We start from the raw sequence: 17,275 nt of genomic DNA, 5'->3' as shown, positions 1-17,275 counted from the left end.
AATTATATATAGTTAAATATATAGTGTGTATATATGTATATACACACATATACACACATATATACATATATGTAAATTATTAGAACCTTACAAGATATCTAACACCAAAATGCTTCCCATTGAATTTAAGTTTGCATGGGAAACTGAAACTGAAGGAATAAGAACATATACGTGTTGGTTAGGACCAGGTGGAACTGAAACAGGAACTACTACTACATAAACAAGATGGAAAAATTGTAACAATATTATATATAAATTTGATGCTAATACATTTGGAAATATTGAAGAATGTAAGAAAATATAAAATGACTAAATTGGCTGAAAAAAATGGACAAACTGACTATAACAACAAACAGAAGAAACTGGAGTAGTTTCAAAGCATTATCTCATGGAATGCTATGGATACAAACAGTGTTTTGGTTGAATTCTTTAAAAAAAAATTCAAAGAAGTTCCATGGTATATAAACTGAACCAGAGCATAAAAAAAGATGAAAAATGTCCTGGTTACATTTGCAAAGCTTATTAGAAAACAAAACTATAGTCTAATCTCAGTTGTGCATATGGATCTAAAAATCCTAAACCATATTAGAATATCAATCAAATCTGGAGTACAGAGAAAAATTAATATGCCATACCCAGTTGGACTTTATTCTAAGATGTCATAGCTGGTTCGTTATGGGAAATCTATTAACATAAAATCAAAAGAGTAAAAAATATGATTACCACAAAACATCCCCAAAGATCTATTTTTAAAATATTTTTCCTTTTGAGGTAATTCTAGAGTCACACACAGTTGAAAAAAAATAATATAGAATATTTATGTGGAAATAATAGACCAAGTTTTACCATTGTATCAGTTTACATAACTATGGTACAATATCACAACCAAGAAATTTATATTGATGAAACCTATCAGCATGATTTAGATTTCACCAGCTTCATAGATACACTTATTTATGTGCTTGTGCAATTTTATAATACTGTAGATTCACCTGATGAACATCACTGTCAAGATGTGGAACAGTTCCATCATCAGGGCTCCTCACGCTCTCTGTCAGAGCCACACATACTCCCATGTTAACCACAGCAGTGCTCTTTCAATGATTTTGTCATTTCGTGTTCAAGAATGTTATGTAAATAAAATGCTATCGTATGTAACCTTTCTGAGAGTGACTTTTTTTCACTCAGTATAATGCCCTTGAGACTTATGCGAGTTGTTGCAATATCAATAGCTTGTTGCGTTGTATTGCTGAGCACCATCCCATGGTATGGATATACCACAGCTTATTGGTTTGTTTTATAATCATTCAGCTGTTGAAAGACTTATGGGTTGTTTCTAGTTTGGGTTATTATGAATGCAGATGCTCTGAAAATTTTTGTACGGGTTTTTCTGTGAACAAGTTTTTATTTCTCTTGGATAAATGGCTGTTTTGTCCCAAATGGGTTTTTAGAGAACAATTGCTGTGTCATATGGTATGCATGTTTAGTTTCACAATCAAATGCCATACTCATTTTCATTTTACATTCCCACTAGCGATATATGAGCTTTCTAGTTTCTCCGCATCCTCGCTGACATTAGGTGATATCACTGTCTTTATTTTAGCTATTCTCTTAGGTGTGCAGCAATGTCTCCTTGTGTTTTTAATTTGCATTTCCTTAATCACTAATGATATTGAACATGTTTTGATGTGTTTATTTACCATCTGTGCATCCTCTGCAGTGAAATGTCTATTCATGTCTTTTGCCCATTTTCTAACTGGGTTCTTTGTTTGCAAATATCCTCTACCAGTCTGTAACTTCTCTTTTCCTTATCTTAAACAGGGTATTTGCCGGGCAAAAGTTTTATTTTTTATGAAGTTTTTTTAAAATCAATTTCTCCTCTTATGATTTGTGCTATTGGTGTCATGTCCAAGAACTCTTTGGCAAGCCCAGATCCTAAAGGTGTTCTCCTGTTGTTGTTTTTTGTTTTGTTTTGTTTTTTTCTAAAAGTTTTACACTTTCACCACATTTAAATTTGTGATCCATTTTGAGTTAATTTTTGTATAAAGTGGGAGATTTAGGTAGATGTTCATTTTTTGTTTTTTCATGTGGATGTCCAATTGCTCCGACACCATTTATTGAAAAAGCCATCTTTTCTCTATTGAATTGCTTTTATATCTTTGTCAAAATCAGTTGGGTATACCTGTGTAAGACAATGCTGGGTTCTCTATTCTGATCCACTGTTATGTGTCTCTCCTCCTGCCAGCACCACACTGTCTTGAATTACTATAAACTGAGATCTCCCACTTTATTCTTCTTCAGAATTCTTTGTAGCTATTTTAGGGCCTGTGCTTCTCTTTATAAATTAAATGTGTCCATATCTACAAAAAAATTTTTCTGGGAATTTGGTCGGAATTGCATTAAACCCATCAATCAATTTGAGGAGAACACATACCTTCACTATATTGAGTCTTCTAATTCGTAGATATGGTTATGTCCTCATTTAGTTAGATTTTGATTTCCTTCATTAGTCATGTTCAATTTCCAGCATAGCGACCTTATATTTATTGCTAGATCTACAACTAAGTATTTTTGACATAATTATAAATTATATTTTGGTTTTAGGTTTACTTTCTACTGGTTTGTTGATAGTTTATAGAAATACAATAGATTTTTCTGTGTTGATCTTATATCCTGCCACTTTGCCAAAATCACTTATTAGTTTCAGGAGATAGTTTTATGATGTCTTGGGATTTTATGTACAGACAATAAAGTTATAATGTTAACTACAAATAGGGGCAGTTTATTTCTTTTTAGATATGCATGCTCTTTATTTCTTATGGTTCTGGTAGAACTTCTAGCATTATGTTGAATATGAGTGATGAAGGCAGATATCCTTTCTTGTTTATGATCTTAGAGGGAAGAATTCAGTCTTTCACCATTAAGAATTGTGATAAATACATACCACTTGTGGATGACCTTTATCAAATTGAAGAAATTTCCCTTGTTCTTACTTTTAGGAGAGTTTTCATTAAGAATGAGCATTGGAATTTGTCAAGTGATTCAGCTTCATTAATTGATATGATCACATCATTTTTTTTACCATGTTGATATGGTGGATTACATTACTTGATTTTCAAATATTGAACCGACCTTACATACCTGGAAGAAATCCCATTTGTACATTATATATAATTATTTCTATCTACTTCTTAATTACCATGTTTCTCTTTTATTAATGTAGATTATTTCTATCTACTTCCGGATTCAATTGGCTAATATTTCGTTAAGGATTTTTATAACAAAGTTCATGAGAAATATGGGTCTGTATTTTCCTCTTTCTTTTGTCCTCTTTTTATCTAGTACTGATCTCAGACACTGAAATACCTGGGCCATGGCCTAGGGAAGGAGCAGAGCCATGGTATAGGGAGAGTAAGACTAGGCCTGCCAGGGGCTTGTGTAGTCCAAGGCGTGTGGGGACAGAAACCACATGTGAGCAGAAAGTGCTATGCAGAGGAGAGGGAAGGGCAAGGGCAAGCCAGCGCCAGGAAGAAACCTATCCTCCTCCTTCCTTCTCCCGGCCACCTTTAAGTTCCCCTTTGCCCCTACCAGACGCCCCCATTCACACTGCACCCAGCAAGCGCTCTGCTCCACCCCACCCAACGGCATTTTAAAAAGGTTTAAAAGTGTCCTTCTTGGTTTGGTCACATGCTGGTTTGCATATTAATGAGGATCATTAACTCGTTTTCATCTATTATTACTAAGTGGTCTTAGTTTGGTCTCTTTTTGTTATATTTTCTATGTATATACTTTTAAAAAATTGTTTCTTTTCTTTCTCTTTTGGCAATGTGAACTATGACCTATTTGATTAATTTTCCTCTGGTATTTTTTCTTTAAATATATTTTATTGATTTTTTGCAGAGAGGAAGGGAGAGAGATAGAGAGTTAGAAACATCGATGAGAGAGAAACATCGATCAGCTGCCTCCTGCACATCTCCTACTGGGGATGTGCCCGCAACCCAGGTACATGCCCTTGACCAGAATCGAACCTGGGACCTTTCAGTCCGCAGGCCAACGCTCTATCCACTGAGCCAAACCGGTTTCGGCTCCTCTGGTAATTTTGATGCCTTTAAGACATTTCTGGCCTTGGGGTCCTGCTCTTGACTCCATCAAGCCTCTAGGAACGCTGTCACACCTGCTGCTCTGCTGCTTGATGCAGCCACACCTGATCTCCGTTGGAAATGCTGATATTGAGAGTGGGGAAACAGAATCTGAGGAGGCTGCTCCCTGTCAGATTTGCCTTCTGAACTGCTGCAGTTACTCTCCGCACGGAGTCTCCCTTATACCGTATTGAAGCACTCTTCTTCCTAGGAAAGGCAGTGCTTCTCCTGGTGTCTTCCCTGAGTCCAGCCCACCTGCAAAGCCTCTAACCTGAATTCTAAACGTCTCTGTAATGAATGCCACCTTCATGCGCAGTACCCACCTCCTGTCTTTACATCCCTTTGCTCACCTGCATTAGAACCTGCGGGGAGGAGTTGGTGCTTGTGCTCTAGGAGCTCTGTGACTGCATGAGGACAAACCAGTCAGGAACCAGTAGTGGAAACTTCTGCCTCGATAAGGGAGGTCTTCTCCGGCTGGGGGAACACACTTTCCCTCTCCACCTAAGGCTGACAACTTCATTTTCCTTGTCGTGCCTTGCAGGCCAGAGCAGACTGGCACAGAATGGAGCAGACAGAGCAGGCAAAGCAGACTGGCATAGAGCAGAGCAGAGCAGAGCTGTCTAGCTGGAGAGGGGCTTGATCCCCCAGGCCAGCTCGCAGCTCTGAAAAAGTGCTATTTCACAATTGAGTTGGTTTTCACTAAATAAAGTTTCCTTCTTTATTTGCAAGTTGGGGTTCCTGTTGGGGTTGAATTGGTGCCAACATCTGGCTCAGCCCAGTGACAGAGCATCATTTAAAGCTGGTCAGTCTGTTTGGTGACAGTTGATAAAAGCTGATTGGATGTTGCTTTGTAAAATAAAAATCTCTGATCAAGGACTTCAGGACTCACTTCCTTGGAGCCATACTTTTCTAGGTGGGTAATGTACCAACAGGGAAATTCTATTTAGCCATTTAGAATGTGCGTTTGTCACCCTCATGATTGTACCAGGTAGGCACAGATGGACTAGCAGAATTGGAAGGCAACTTACATAATCAGCCCCTTGTTCTGGAGGAGCAAACAGACTCAGAGAAGTGAAGGGACCCTGAAGGCTCCCTTTTCCCCATATGACACCTACTGAATGGAGGCATTGGGAAAAAGCAGCCCAAGTAGCAAACAGTGAAGAAGAGACTGCCGTAGCTTTTCTTTGACCTCGGCATCACGGTTAGTCTATACCAGGAGATCAGCACAGCGGCACCAAAGGGCTGACAGGTTGGATATTGAGTCAGAAGTCAGACTATCTCCTTGGATGGTCATGTTGGTATGCCTGTGGGTTTCATAAGAAATTATTAAATCATGTTTCCTATAGAAGCTAAATTTCAATTTCAATACTTTTATTCAACAAATGGAATACAACTATGAGCAGGAGGTTCTGTATCTAAGACTGCTTTGTCACTGGCATCACCAGGTCTTCACAAGACACTAATGAGAACTCAGGGAAACCACTCAGATCATTTGAGTCTAAAGCCCATGAATGCATTTCCTCCTGGGGAGAGAAGACGCCAACTGCAGACAGTGACCCTAGAATGTAACGGTTGAGTGGGAAGTTACGGTGAAGCCACAGAGCCACTGGGGCTCAGAGGAGAGAGGACGTCACTGAGTCAGTTTGGGTGGATGAGTTTTCATAGAGGCCAAGTCTGAAGTGATATACAGATTCTGCATCAGGTTTACATAGCCTGGTCTTTTGTAATAAAGAGTTACAGCTGTCGAACAGAGATACTTCCTACGTTTAACATTTGGAGTCTAAGCAAAGATTTGTAGATTCTAAAATGGTCTAAGCTATTCAGCATCCAATTGCAGAAAATCTTTAGGTGGATACTGTCCTGATTCAAAGGAAAACTGGTCAGACATGACACATAACGATGATTTTCTCTGCCCAAGTTCATAGCCTCATAGGGAGACTGATCCATGAACAACCCCTGAGTAACGTGATTGACAAGGTCAAGTATAGTCACAGCCAAGGCCTGTGCTTCAGAGAAGAGGAGAGGAGGGAAGAGGGAGCCTCATAAAACAGGTGTGCTAACCACCTGTTAAATAGCAGTGGAGAAAGGGCTAATTCAGAAGGAAAGTGCGCATGGAGACCCAGACGCAAATACGCAAAATAGTGAGTGTCGGTGCCCTGGCTGTGTGGCAGGAAACCTTCTTCTTTACACTGAATGTGCCCCCGTCGGCATGAGCAAATAAAGAACATGAGGGCATAGATTCCAAGCCGTTCTGTGCCTTAGTAAATGTAGATGATACTGTGCATTCTGTTCAATTCAAACAATGCAAATCCACTTACTAAAGGATAAATTGTGGGGTTTAGATTTGTGGGCCTGTGTACTTCCAAGCAGTCATTATAAATGTTAATACAGAGACTTTTGCCCTGCCCGCTTGATAAGGAAATATAAAATGTGTATTTTCAAGGATAAAATAAGGAAGAGTCTGATTGGTGGGCAGCACATCCACCTGCCCGGTCCATCAGAGCCTCCTTTGAGGCTTGCAGCGCATGTCCACAGTGGATACAAAAGAGGCACAAAAACCCTTTGTGTCTGTCAAGGCTCCATAAATGTGGAATCAGTTACCAGTCGAGTTAAGAACAATTGGAAGCTTTTCCTGTTTAAGATGGAACTGAAACAATACCTCGTGATGACTGGAAGTTGTCATAATTGTCTTAATTGATGTTATTCTTGTGTTATCTCGGTTTATTGTGTATGTATATGCATTTGCTTATCGCAGGTCATGCTTGAAAATGGGTTTTCAGCCCCATTTACATGCACAGTTAACAAATCAATCATGTCAGGGATGTATATTTCTCAGCCCCACTTGTTTATATCAGATGGGCCTGCCATATGTACTCTCCATACATTTCATGCCCACATGTTTATATCACACAGATAATCCATCTGAGATTGATTTCAACTTCACTTTTAAGTCCTTAGGACCAACACAGCAAATATGCATCTTGAAATACAAGCTGAAGTTGTTATTTTGCCGAAGAAGAACAAAGAGACTCAATGTTTTGTTTTGCTTTTAACTCTTTGTTAGGATCTATTTAAAGTAACCTTCTGGTGATTTGTTACAAGAATTTGCTGGAGAAGAAGCTGCCATCAGAATGCTCCAATGTTCTAATTTCCCCACCAAGCACTTCTCCCCCCCGCCCAGCACTAAAAGCAAAAAGATGGTATGAACAGAGCTACGAAGACAATCACTTGTGAAGAAATGCATTCTATTATCAAGCATTTGTATCCCAGCTGATGGAGACATGGCATGTTCAATTTCCACGCTATTTATAAACGATAAACATCTGTACACACATTCCTACCTGTCTTTCATATCCTTATGTCCAAAACATGGCAAATAAACTAACAAATATGCAAGGAGAAATGAGGGAGACAGTGTCATTGTTTCACCTATTTCATTTACAAACTTGCAAGCCACAAATACACCTCTGGGTATGTGTTTTTCTCGGAGCTTCCTAATGCTGATGTGTTAATTCACCCGTATTCCCAGCCACGTGGCGCTCTGGCTCCTAGGCAGCACCTGGGTAGCCCTCTGACACCAGGTAGCGAGCACCACTGGGTGGGCTGAGACATGCTTCAGAGACCCCATGTCTTTGCACTGTAAGTTATTTCATCATCCAGGTCAGAACGTAACCCCGAGTGACTGTAGTAGTTGGAGTTTCGGAAGAATACTAGTAAACCTGTGTGAAGAACGAAGTATCTCCTTTTAGGCATGAGCCCTTAGAAGTTGCCTGGCTCTTATGTTTCACTTAATAAATAGCCAACTCTGAGCATTGCCCAGGGTAGGGGGTGGTAAGCAAATCTTCGGGGGAGGAAAGAGATTGCAGCGTGCGGAAAGTATAAAAAAACCTGAAAAAGCTATTAGGGTCTATTGTGTCATTCCAGCTGCTACACAGACAGACTGAGTCCATGTGTCAAAATGCTTACTAAGTTTTTCTCTTAGAGGAAAATAAGCCGTAAGTACACAATAGCCTTTGTCTTCTTCAAAGGCTGTGTGATGGAAGGGCCGTGCACATCTGTCCTGAAGGTGCACTGGCTCCCGCACCTAAAGGTCTCACCCACACCCCATGCTCTGGCCTCTCCCAGCCCGGGCACCGCACAATCAGCTGATGTCGGGCACCTGGGTGGAGTCAGGGAGACAGGTCTCTTCATCGAGAGCCTTGAGAATGTCCCTTGTTCCTTTGCACAAACGTGGAGTCATATCATGCACCTCGATTAATAGGCTAATTGGGCCCTATTGACCCGAAAGGCTTCACAGGGTCCAAATGTTTAGATCTCAGTTGTTGGCACCAACGAGGATGACCCTTTTCAAACACTAAGGACAGGAAACAAATGCATAGAAAGTTGTGAAATTATCTTAGGAAAAATAATCATAGCTGGGGGCAGTCTCTAAGACCACAGCTGGGGGCAGTCTCTAGGACCACAGCTGGGGTCAGTCTCTAAGACCACAGCTGGGGGTAGTCTCTAAGACCATTCTAAGACCACAGCTGGGGGCAGTCTCTAAGACCATATGAAAAATAGACTCATTTGATGGTGGAAATGGAGAAGACCTTTGGACAATATGGTACCAATAGGGGACTGGAGGGACTGAGCAGCTGAATTATTTGCAGAAATTTGCCCAGAGACAATACAAAGGCCCTGACTCAGCTCCGCGCTCTCTAGGCCGTTCCCCACTCCACATGAGTGCAGTCCTCCCATGGAAATAAAACTATGAGGTCCTGGAAAGAACACATTACTCCTCGAAGTCATATGTTAACGTGATTATATGCATTAAAATTCTTATGACATATTTATCAGTGGAAAGATACATAAACGATTCCACATTACCTGATTCTTTTTTTTTTCATTCTAATCTTATCCTTAATAATATTTCAAGACAGAGTTAAAACAACCAATCTATTGCAAAAGTGGTTTGTCAAGATTCCCAAATAATCCCCCTCTCTTTTTTGAACCTACTGTGTGGTTCAAATCATATCACAACAGCATTTCTCATGGTAAGTGTTCCCTTCAAATATAATTATTCTACTGCAGACCCATGGCTGTCCCTTAAAATTATGTCTTTAGTCAGTCTTTGAATTTGGGAGTCAGTCTTGTGGGAGAACACCTTGGTCGTATGGTGAGGATGAGAGGACTTATTGCTGGCGCCGAGTGGGTGCTGGCCATGCCTGGCTCTCCAGAGAGTGACACAACTCCATCCCCTGGAGTTTGCAGCAGGTGTCCTAGTGAGACGCAGTGGGAGACAGAACCCCGGACTTAGTAAACGTTTAATGCAGGCAGGATGAATTCATTAGTACAACTATTTTCACATTTACACCAGAGGCAGAAAGTGTTAGCAAATAGCAATGATTTTCTTTTTTTTAAATCTTTATTGTTGAAAGTATTACATATGTCCCCTTTTTCCCCCATTGACCTCTTCCAGCCCCTCCCCAACCCCCATCTCAGGCCTTCACCCCCCCCCATTGTCTGTGTCCATGGGTTATGCATATATGCATACAAGTTCTTTGGTTGATCTCCTCCCACCCACCCATCCACCCCCACCTTCCTCTGAGGTTCTACAGTCTGTTCCATGCTTCTCCGTCTCTGGATCTATTTTGTTCACCAGTTTATTTTGTTCATCAAATGCAGACTGGTGCGATGAGTTTCTTTAACTAGATAATGCAATGACTACATGAGTAGTGTAGACTCAAACTCTCTGCAGAGGAACCTGGCTTAAAAGGCGAAGCAAGCGCTGAGCCACCTCCGGGGGCATGAGCTTGTCCACCGGGACCTGTGCAGCAGTTTCCCCTGCTCACCACAGGGTCCCCGGGCAGGGGCAGCTGTGAGTGGGCGGAGTCTTCAGGGACCAAGAGAAAATGATTAATTGACTCATTTATCAAAAATTTACTGAACCCACTTGATGCAGGCATAATGCTCAGAGCAAGCATGTAAAAATGTCTGGACAGTGCTTACCTGGGGACCAAGAGAAAATGATTAATTGACTCATTTATCAAAAAGTTACTGAACCCACTTGATGCAGGAATAATGCTCAGAGCCAAGCATGTAAAAATGTCTGGACAGTGCTTACCTGGGAGCAGTCCCCACCTGAGGGAGGAGTGACAAGTATCTATACAAATGACTACAGCCTGACGAGATTTCGCAGCCAGGGGTCGGGGCCGTAGACAGCATTCCCAAGATGCTACCTGAATTTTACAGTTAAAAAGTCGGTCCAAGATGATTGAGTCCAAGAAAGGCATTTCAGGCAGAAATTGGTACAGGTACAGCATGCGGGCTCAGGAGATGGAGACCTGCGGAGGACTTCGCATTGCTTAGTATGAGACTAAGATTGGTTTGTATTTTAATCTTTATGCTTTTGATATTTTCCACATGTCATGCAGTGAATGCTTATTGTTTGTATCATCAAAAGAAAAAAGAGCTGATGCTAAAAAAATCAAAGAAAAGTGGCAAGACTGAGGCCCTGCCCAACTCGGCTTTGCACTCTGGCAGCCCGGCCGTGAGGGTTGTAACGGGAACATGGACGTTCAGTTTGCAATTAGGAGGCAAACTTGGCATCAGTGAGAACAAGAGGCTGGGGAGCGGGGGTTACTACTCCAGAAGGTATAGACCAGTAGTTCTCAACCTTCCTAATGCTGCGACCCTTTAATACACTTCCTCAGGTTGTGGTGACCCCCAATTTCATTGTTACAAATTGAACATAATTAAAGCATAGTGATTAATCACAAAAACAATATGTAATTATATATGTGTTTTCCGATGGTCTTAGGCGACCCCTGTGAAAGGGTCGTTCGACCCCCAAAGGGGTTGTGACCCACAGGTTGAGAACCGCTGGTATAGAGGGTTTGGAATTGACTAAATTGAGGAATCAGAAACTTGGAAACATTTAATCTAATTTTTAATGCCCAAAGTAACTTCTATAAGACTGCTTAAAATGTTCTTTTAAAAATTCAAGTATCTGCTCATTTCAGTCCCATAATTTCAAATACAGTTAGAATGTTGAATTGTGAATCTCTAGTAAAATCAATTTATTCTTATAGACTTACTCCTTTTAAGAATCTAAAACCAATTCTTCATTAATATATATTGAAAACATATACAAAGCCGGAAATACAACATTGAACTGTTTAAGGTGTATCTCCAGGATCATGTTCACACAAAACCACTTCTCTTACGACAGACTTCTGCTCAGTGGTGCAATGATCTTGGCCATCCTTGGGCTTGGGGTAACTTAGGCGCTACTTACCAGGAAACACAACATAACATGTGGTTATGAATGAATGAATGAATGAATGAAAGCTTGTGTTTAAACAATTGATTTAGAAATTCAAAATTATTTTGAAGTATGCTATTTTCACAAAGATAGAAAGATTGTAGAAGATTAAAGTACTTTTATTTCTGATGAGTGAGTCCAATCTACTTGGTTTTAATGAACAATTGTCAGTTCAAAGAGTTCAGGACAAATAAAAGCACATGCAAGCCATAGAAATCTTTAAACCCATTTCACTGCTTTCACAATAAACAAGGTAACACATTTTAAAAATCAAGATTATGGGACATTAACAGAACGTTTTGGAGCACCAGTGATTTCGGGAGAAGCTGGGTTTATAGAGGCAGCTGAGCAGGGCTGCTGCTTCTTGAGTGGAGAGGTGCAGTGTTGCAGAAGTAATGCTCGCGCTTCCAGTGGAAGGAACTAATGAGTCGTTCTGAAGACCCTCATTACCGGCGGTTTCACGTAATGGCTCCATGAAAAGATGCATCAAGGGCAACAGACTTTATGACCAATAAGAGAGTGGGGAAATAATGAGGTAAACTTGCCCAATCTTTAGGCAGATAAAATCCCAATAAACCACAGTAGGGGGTGAGTGTTTGGGGTTGAATGTTCCTTGATTCAGGTGCTAAAGGTTTTCTAAAGCTTGATAAAAACCAGGAAATGGCAGAGAGAGAGAGAGAGAGAGAGAGAGAGAGAGAGAGAGAGAGAACCAATAATGCAATTTTATTTCTCATAAAAGCATGTTTCACTGTTCTTGTCACACACTTGTTTAGACATTATTGAGTGTTATGTTTCTGTAAAACATTTCAAAGGTTGATAGAAGTTGTACATTTCACGAATTATGAAATAGTACACTGTGCACTCTCTAATAACAGATGTAATAAATGTATTTTGACGCTCATTTAAGAATACTGTTTCTTCTCTTATAAAGATGTAGGGTGGGGAAACCTGAGACATACATAACTGTTCTCAATCATATACTAGTAGAGCTCAAAATCCACTCTGAGTAGAGAAAGATGAAGTGACACATCAAGCTGTGTATATCAGGGAGGACCTGGTTTTAAAATCCCAAACCCATCCCGATTAATCACACCGTCACTTCCACCTCAGCTCCCTCTGAGGATGAGGGGTGTCTCTACACAAGCCCTCCATCGTCTCCTCCAACTTACGATGGTGTTAGAGCTCGTCCTGGCGTTTCACCTACCCTGCCCTGCTGCCCTGTAACAAGCCTATTACTTCTTGTTTGTCCCCATTGGCTAATGAGGATAATTGATCCCGATCCTCTTTATAACGTCCCTTTATGTGGGAGTGAAATAGTGACTATGTCTCCCTCGGGTCTTCTTTCCTATAGACTGAATGTGTCCAGTTCCCTTACCCTTTTCTCAGGGGTCACATTTTCTAAACCTTTTATCCTGCCGCTGCCCCCCCTCAGACACCCTCCCAGTGACCGGCAAACTCATTAGTCAACAGAGCCAAATATCAACAGTACAACGATTGAAATTTCTTTTGAGAGCCAAATTTTTTAAACTTAAACTATATAGGTAGGTACATTGTTATTAACTTAATTAGGGTGCTCCTAAGGCTTAGGAAGAGCCACACTCAAGGGGCCAAAGAGCCCCATGTGGCTCGCGAGCCGCAGTTTGCCGACCACGGCTCTACCCTGTTCTGTCTGTGAGAAGCAGGGTGCCCTCACAGGGTTCCGAATGGAGCCTCTGCAGCTCGAGTCAGACTGAGTCATCACCCAGCCTGCTTCCAACACGGACCCCTCTTAACAGGAGCCGTCGAAGGGCGTTCTTGGCAGACGGTCCTGTCTGCTGGCACCGCATTATGCCCTCCACGCAGCCCTTCCACGCAGAGAGGGAACAGGATTGCTTTTTCTCTGATGAATCTTCAGACTCTTCTAAACAGGGAGCTATTTGCTGGTGTCTTTTCGTTAACTGGACCCTTATTTTGATAGCATGTTTCTTCAAACAACCCTCTTGTGTTGAGTTCCAAACTTTTGTTTTCCGAATTACATATTAAAGCCAACTTATCTGAGGTGACTTCTTAAAAAAAGAAACTTCTTTTAGTGTAGTTTTAGGTTCCCAGCCAAGTGCACAGAGAGCCCCCCCCACCTCAGCCTCCCCCACTAGGCACACCCACCAGAGTGGTGCACTCATTACAACCATAACCCTACATTGACGCATCCTTATCACCCCAAGTCTCTCGTTCACAGTAGGGTCGCCCTCGGTGCTGTACTGTCTGTGGCTTTGGACAAATGTGTGATGAGATAAATCACCATGTGGAATTATACAGAGAAGATTCACTGTTCTAACGTCTGTGCCGGCCTCCTCTCCCTCCCTCCCCTCTAACGCCTGGCCGCCACAGATTTAAAATGAGTTTTGCCTTTTACAGAATGTGGTAGAGTTGGATTCATACAGTGTGTAGTCTCAGACTGTGGCGTGCCCTCAGTGTGGGTCCGTAGCTAGGGAGAGGGGTAGAGGTCCACACACAGAGACCTGTGGTTCCTTCCCAGCTCCCCCCGCCCCGGCTCCTTCCCCGGAGGATATTCTGCTGGTCTCTCCCGTGTGTCCCAGTGTGATGCCCGTAGATTTTAATTCTGAAGTCTCAGAAATAAAGGCCAAATCTCTCATTATCAACCTTAACATTTTATGATCTTTCAATAGACCTACTTTTAAACACCAAGACAAAAGGGCCAAAAATACATTTTCTCTTTCTTTTACAGGAAATGTGTAATGCGCTTTAAAAGTACCGGTACTTATCACTTTAACAAATCTCATGTCCTTCCAGCGGAGACTCGGACGGCATGAGACAGAGGCCGGCACCCCATGCAGTGTCCATTCGGAATTCCTGACCCACAAAACCTGGGGTCATAATGACATGGCTATTTCCAGGGGTTCAGCTTTGTAAGAGTTTGCTGTGCAGCCATAGATAACTAAGAATGTTCCTGACAGTTTTAAAGGGTGTCATTCTGGCAAGATGAAGAGAAGTTGAAACTTAGTTTTTGGCGTAGCTGGTAAGGACTTTGTCCAACCGTCATAGTCCTAACCAGAGGGGCAAGACCACACCTTAATAAATATGTCACCCTTTGACTCCTCTGAATATCTGCAAAATTATTCCTAAGACCTGAAATCAAACAAAAAACCCCAAGCAAACTGCAGCAGCCCAAAATATAGTTCCTTTATAAAGAATATAAAGGAATTATTCCTTTCAACAGTTGACACTTCAAGATAATTTAAATACCCATCTCATTTTCTAAAAGCTTTCTTCCATGAGTTTGAATGTTAGCATTTTGTTACAGCATTTCTCACTCATGAAAGATGCGTGGATTCAGACCACCATCCATTAATCATTCTATTTTTTCTAGCGGGAATGGCTGCCGTTGACACAATGTAATTAGCGCGCAAACAAAGAACAAAGTGCACACCTAAGTGACAACAGGCTGACTCTGCCGTTGCCAAGTTCCCTCTCGGAAAGCTGCCCTGTGTAACTTCTTAATATCGTAAAGACAGGCTGGAAAGTCAGCAAGTCAAGATGTTCCTCGTCAGAGACTAACTTACTTACTTCCCCTTACTCTCTCCTAAAGAGTCCGCAGCGCAGGAGCCACTGCTCCCGGCAGAGCTGAGGGACGGCTCCAGTTCCACTTTCTTGTCACATCGGATGATTCATCAGAACAATCTCTTCTCTCTCTTTTCTTTAGTAAGGAAAGTGTGACAGGAAGCAAGGCGATGTGTAAAAGGTCTTGTCCTCTCTGTTTGGTTTGTGTGCAGTGAGTTTTTGGTTTTCTAAGCAATGGGATCTCTTCTCCCCTTTCTTTCTTTTTCTTTCTTTTTTCAGATGTTTGTGTTCAGTGCATCCATGTAACTGAGCTAAATGCCAGCAGAGCTCCCAGCTGTGCGGCAGAGGCCCGGCCACCCTCCTCCTGGCCGCTGAGATTGCGCCATTTCATTTTGGAAATGACATTTCTTCCCAGTCTTCCTGGACAGCAATTCATGTCAATCATCCAGGAACTCCCTCTGCCCGTAGCAATGTCAATGGGCTTGAATTTTCTATTAACGTTGGGGTGAGAGGGCTATCTCTCTGACTCCTGTATCAAAAAGTTTACTTCCCAAGGAATTTTGCTTGTGATCTAAACCTCATCTAACCTGCCTTTTATACTCTCAAAGCAAAAGGAAAAACTCTGCCCAGTGTTTTATTGCCCGAAAGCACGGGTCTGGCGGACTTACACCATTTTGGACTCCTGTGATCTTATTGCAGAAAAGCTCAGTTAAACTGGGGGGATAAACGCAACTGGGGCCCCATGAAGTGACCGTGGTGCGTCGCAGACATGGAGATGCACCTGTGAGATAGTCCTAACTCTACGAGTTCCAAAAACACCATGTGTGTATGAATAACGTCTCTCTTTATTAATATTACTATAACATTTTCATAATATGTGTATTCATTTCAAGAAAATATAGATTTCAATTCTTGTTTACCACCCCTTCCCCTGCCAAATGCATAATTGGGAGTGTGTGTGTCACTCAGACAAATCGAACATTGGTGTCTGTCTGACAGACACAGGTAAGACTGAAATAGATGGCACGGGTCTGGCGGACTTACACCATTTTGGACTCCTGCGATCTTATTGCAGAAAAGCTCAGTTCAACTGGGGGGATAAACGCAACTGGGGCCCTATGAGTGACCGTGGTGCGTCGCAGACGTGGAGATGCACCTGTAAGATAGTCCTAACTCTACGAGTTCCAAAAACACCATGTGTGTATGAATAACGTCTCTCTTTATTAATATTACTGTAACATTTTCATAATGTGTGTATTCATTTCACGAAAATATAGATTTCAATTCTTGTTTACCACCCCTCCCCCGCCAAATGCATAATTGGGAGTGTGTGTGTCACTCAGACAAATCGAACATTGGTGTCTGACAGACACAGGTAAGACTGAAATAGATATGTCATCTTAAAAGTTCTTACAGAATTTCCTGTCCTCCACTTCACTTAAATATGTGGATAGCCTGAGAATAGTTTTATTTTACAAATAGTCTGCAAATTCGACTGGAATTGTTAAGGAGACAATGTCCCAGGACAGGCTGTGAGGTGTGGTTAGAAGGTGAATGGCAGTTCTGTTCACAAGAGCCACGTTTCACTGCCCCAGGGGACGGATGGCTGTTAAAGTGATGCTATTGCTCTGTTCTGTGTGTGCTGTGTGTACTGTGTGTGCTGTGTGTGTATTATGTACGTGCTGCGTGTAATGTGTGTGTTGCGTGTGTATTATGTATGTACTGTGTGCAATGTGTGCGTTGCATGTAGTATGTGTATGCTGTGTATGTATTATATGTGTGCTGTGTGTGCTGTTGTATATTCTGTATGTGCTGTGTATAATGTGTGTTGTATGTGTATTATATGTGTGCTGTGTGTGCTGTGTGTGTATTATGTATGTACTGTGTGTAATATGTGTTGTATGTAGTATGTGTATGCTGTGTATGCATTATATGTGTGCTGTGTGTGCTATTGTGTATTCTGTATGTGCTGTGTATAATGTGTGTTGTATGTGTATTATGTGTGTGCTGTGTGTGTGCTGTGTGTGTATTCTGTGTGTGTATTCTGTGTGTGCTGTGTGTGTATTCTGTGAGTGTATTCTGTGTGTGCTGTGTGTGTGCTGTGTGTATATTCTGTTTGTGTATTCTGTGTGTGCTGTGTGTGCATTCTGTGTGTGCTGTGTGCATATTCTGTGTGTGTGCTGTGTCTGTATTCTTTGTGTGTATTCTGTGTGTGTATTCTGTGTGTGCATTCTGTGTGTGCATACTGTGTGTGTTGTGTGTGTATTCTGTGTGT

Source organism: Myotis brandtii, unplaced genomic scaffold, assembly GCF_000412655.1.
Source record: "Myotis brandtii unplaced genomic scaffold, ASM41265v1 scaffold263, whole genome shotgun sequence".
In the NCBI taxonomy this organism is placed as follows: Eukaryota; Metazoa; Chordata; class Mammalia; order Chiroptera; family Vespertilionidae; genus Myotis; species Myotis brandtii.
Note: the sequence above shows the minus strand (reverse complement) of the source record.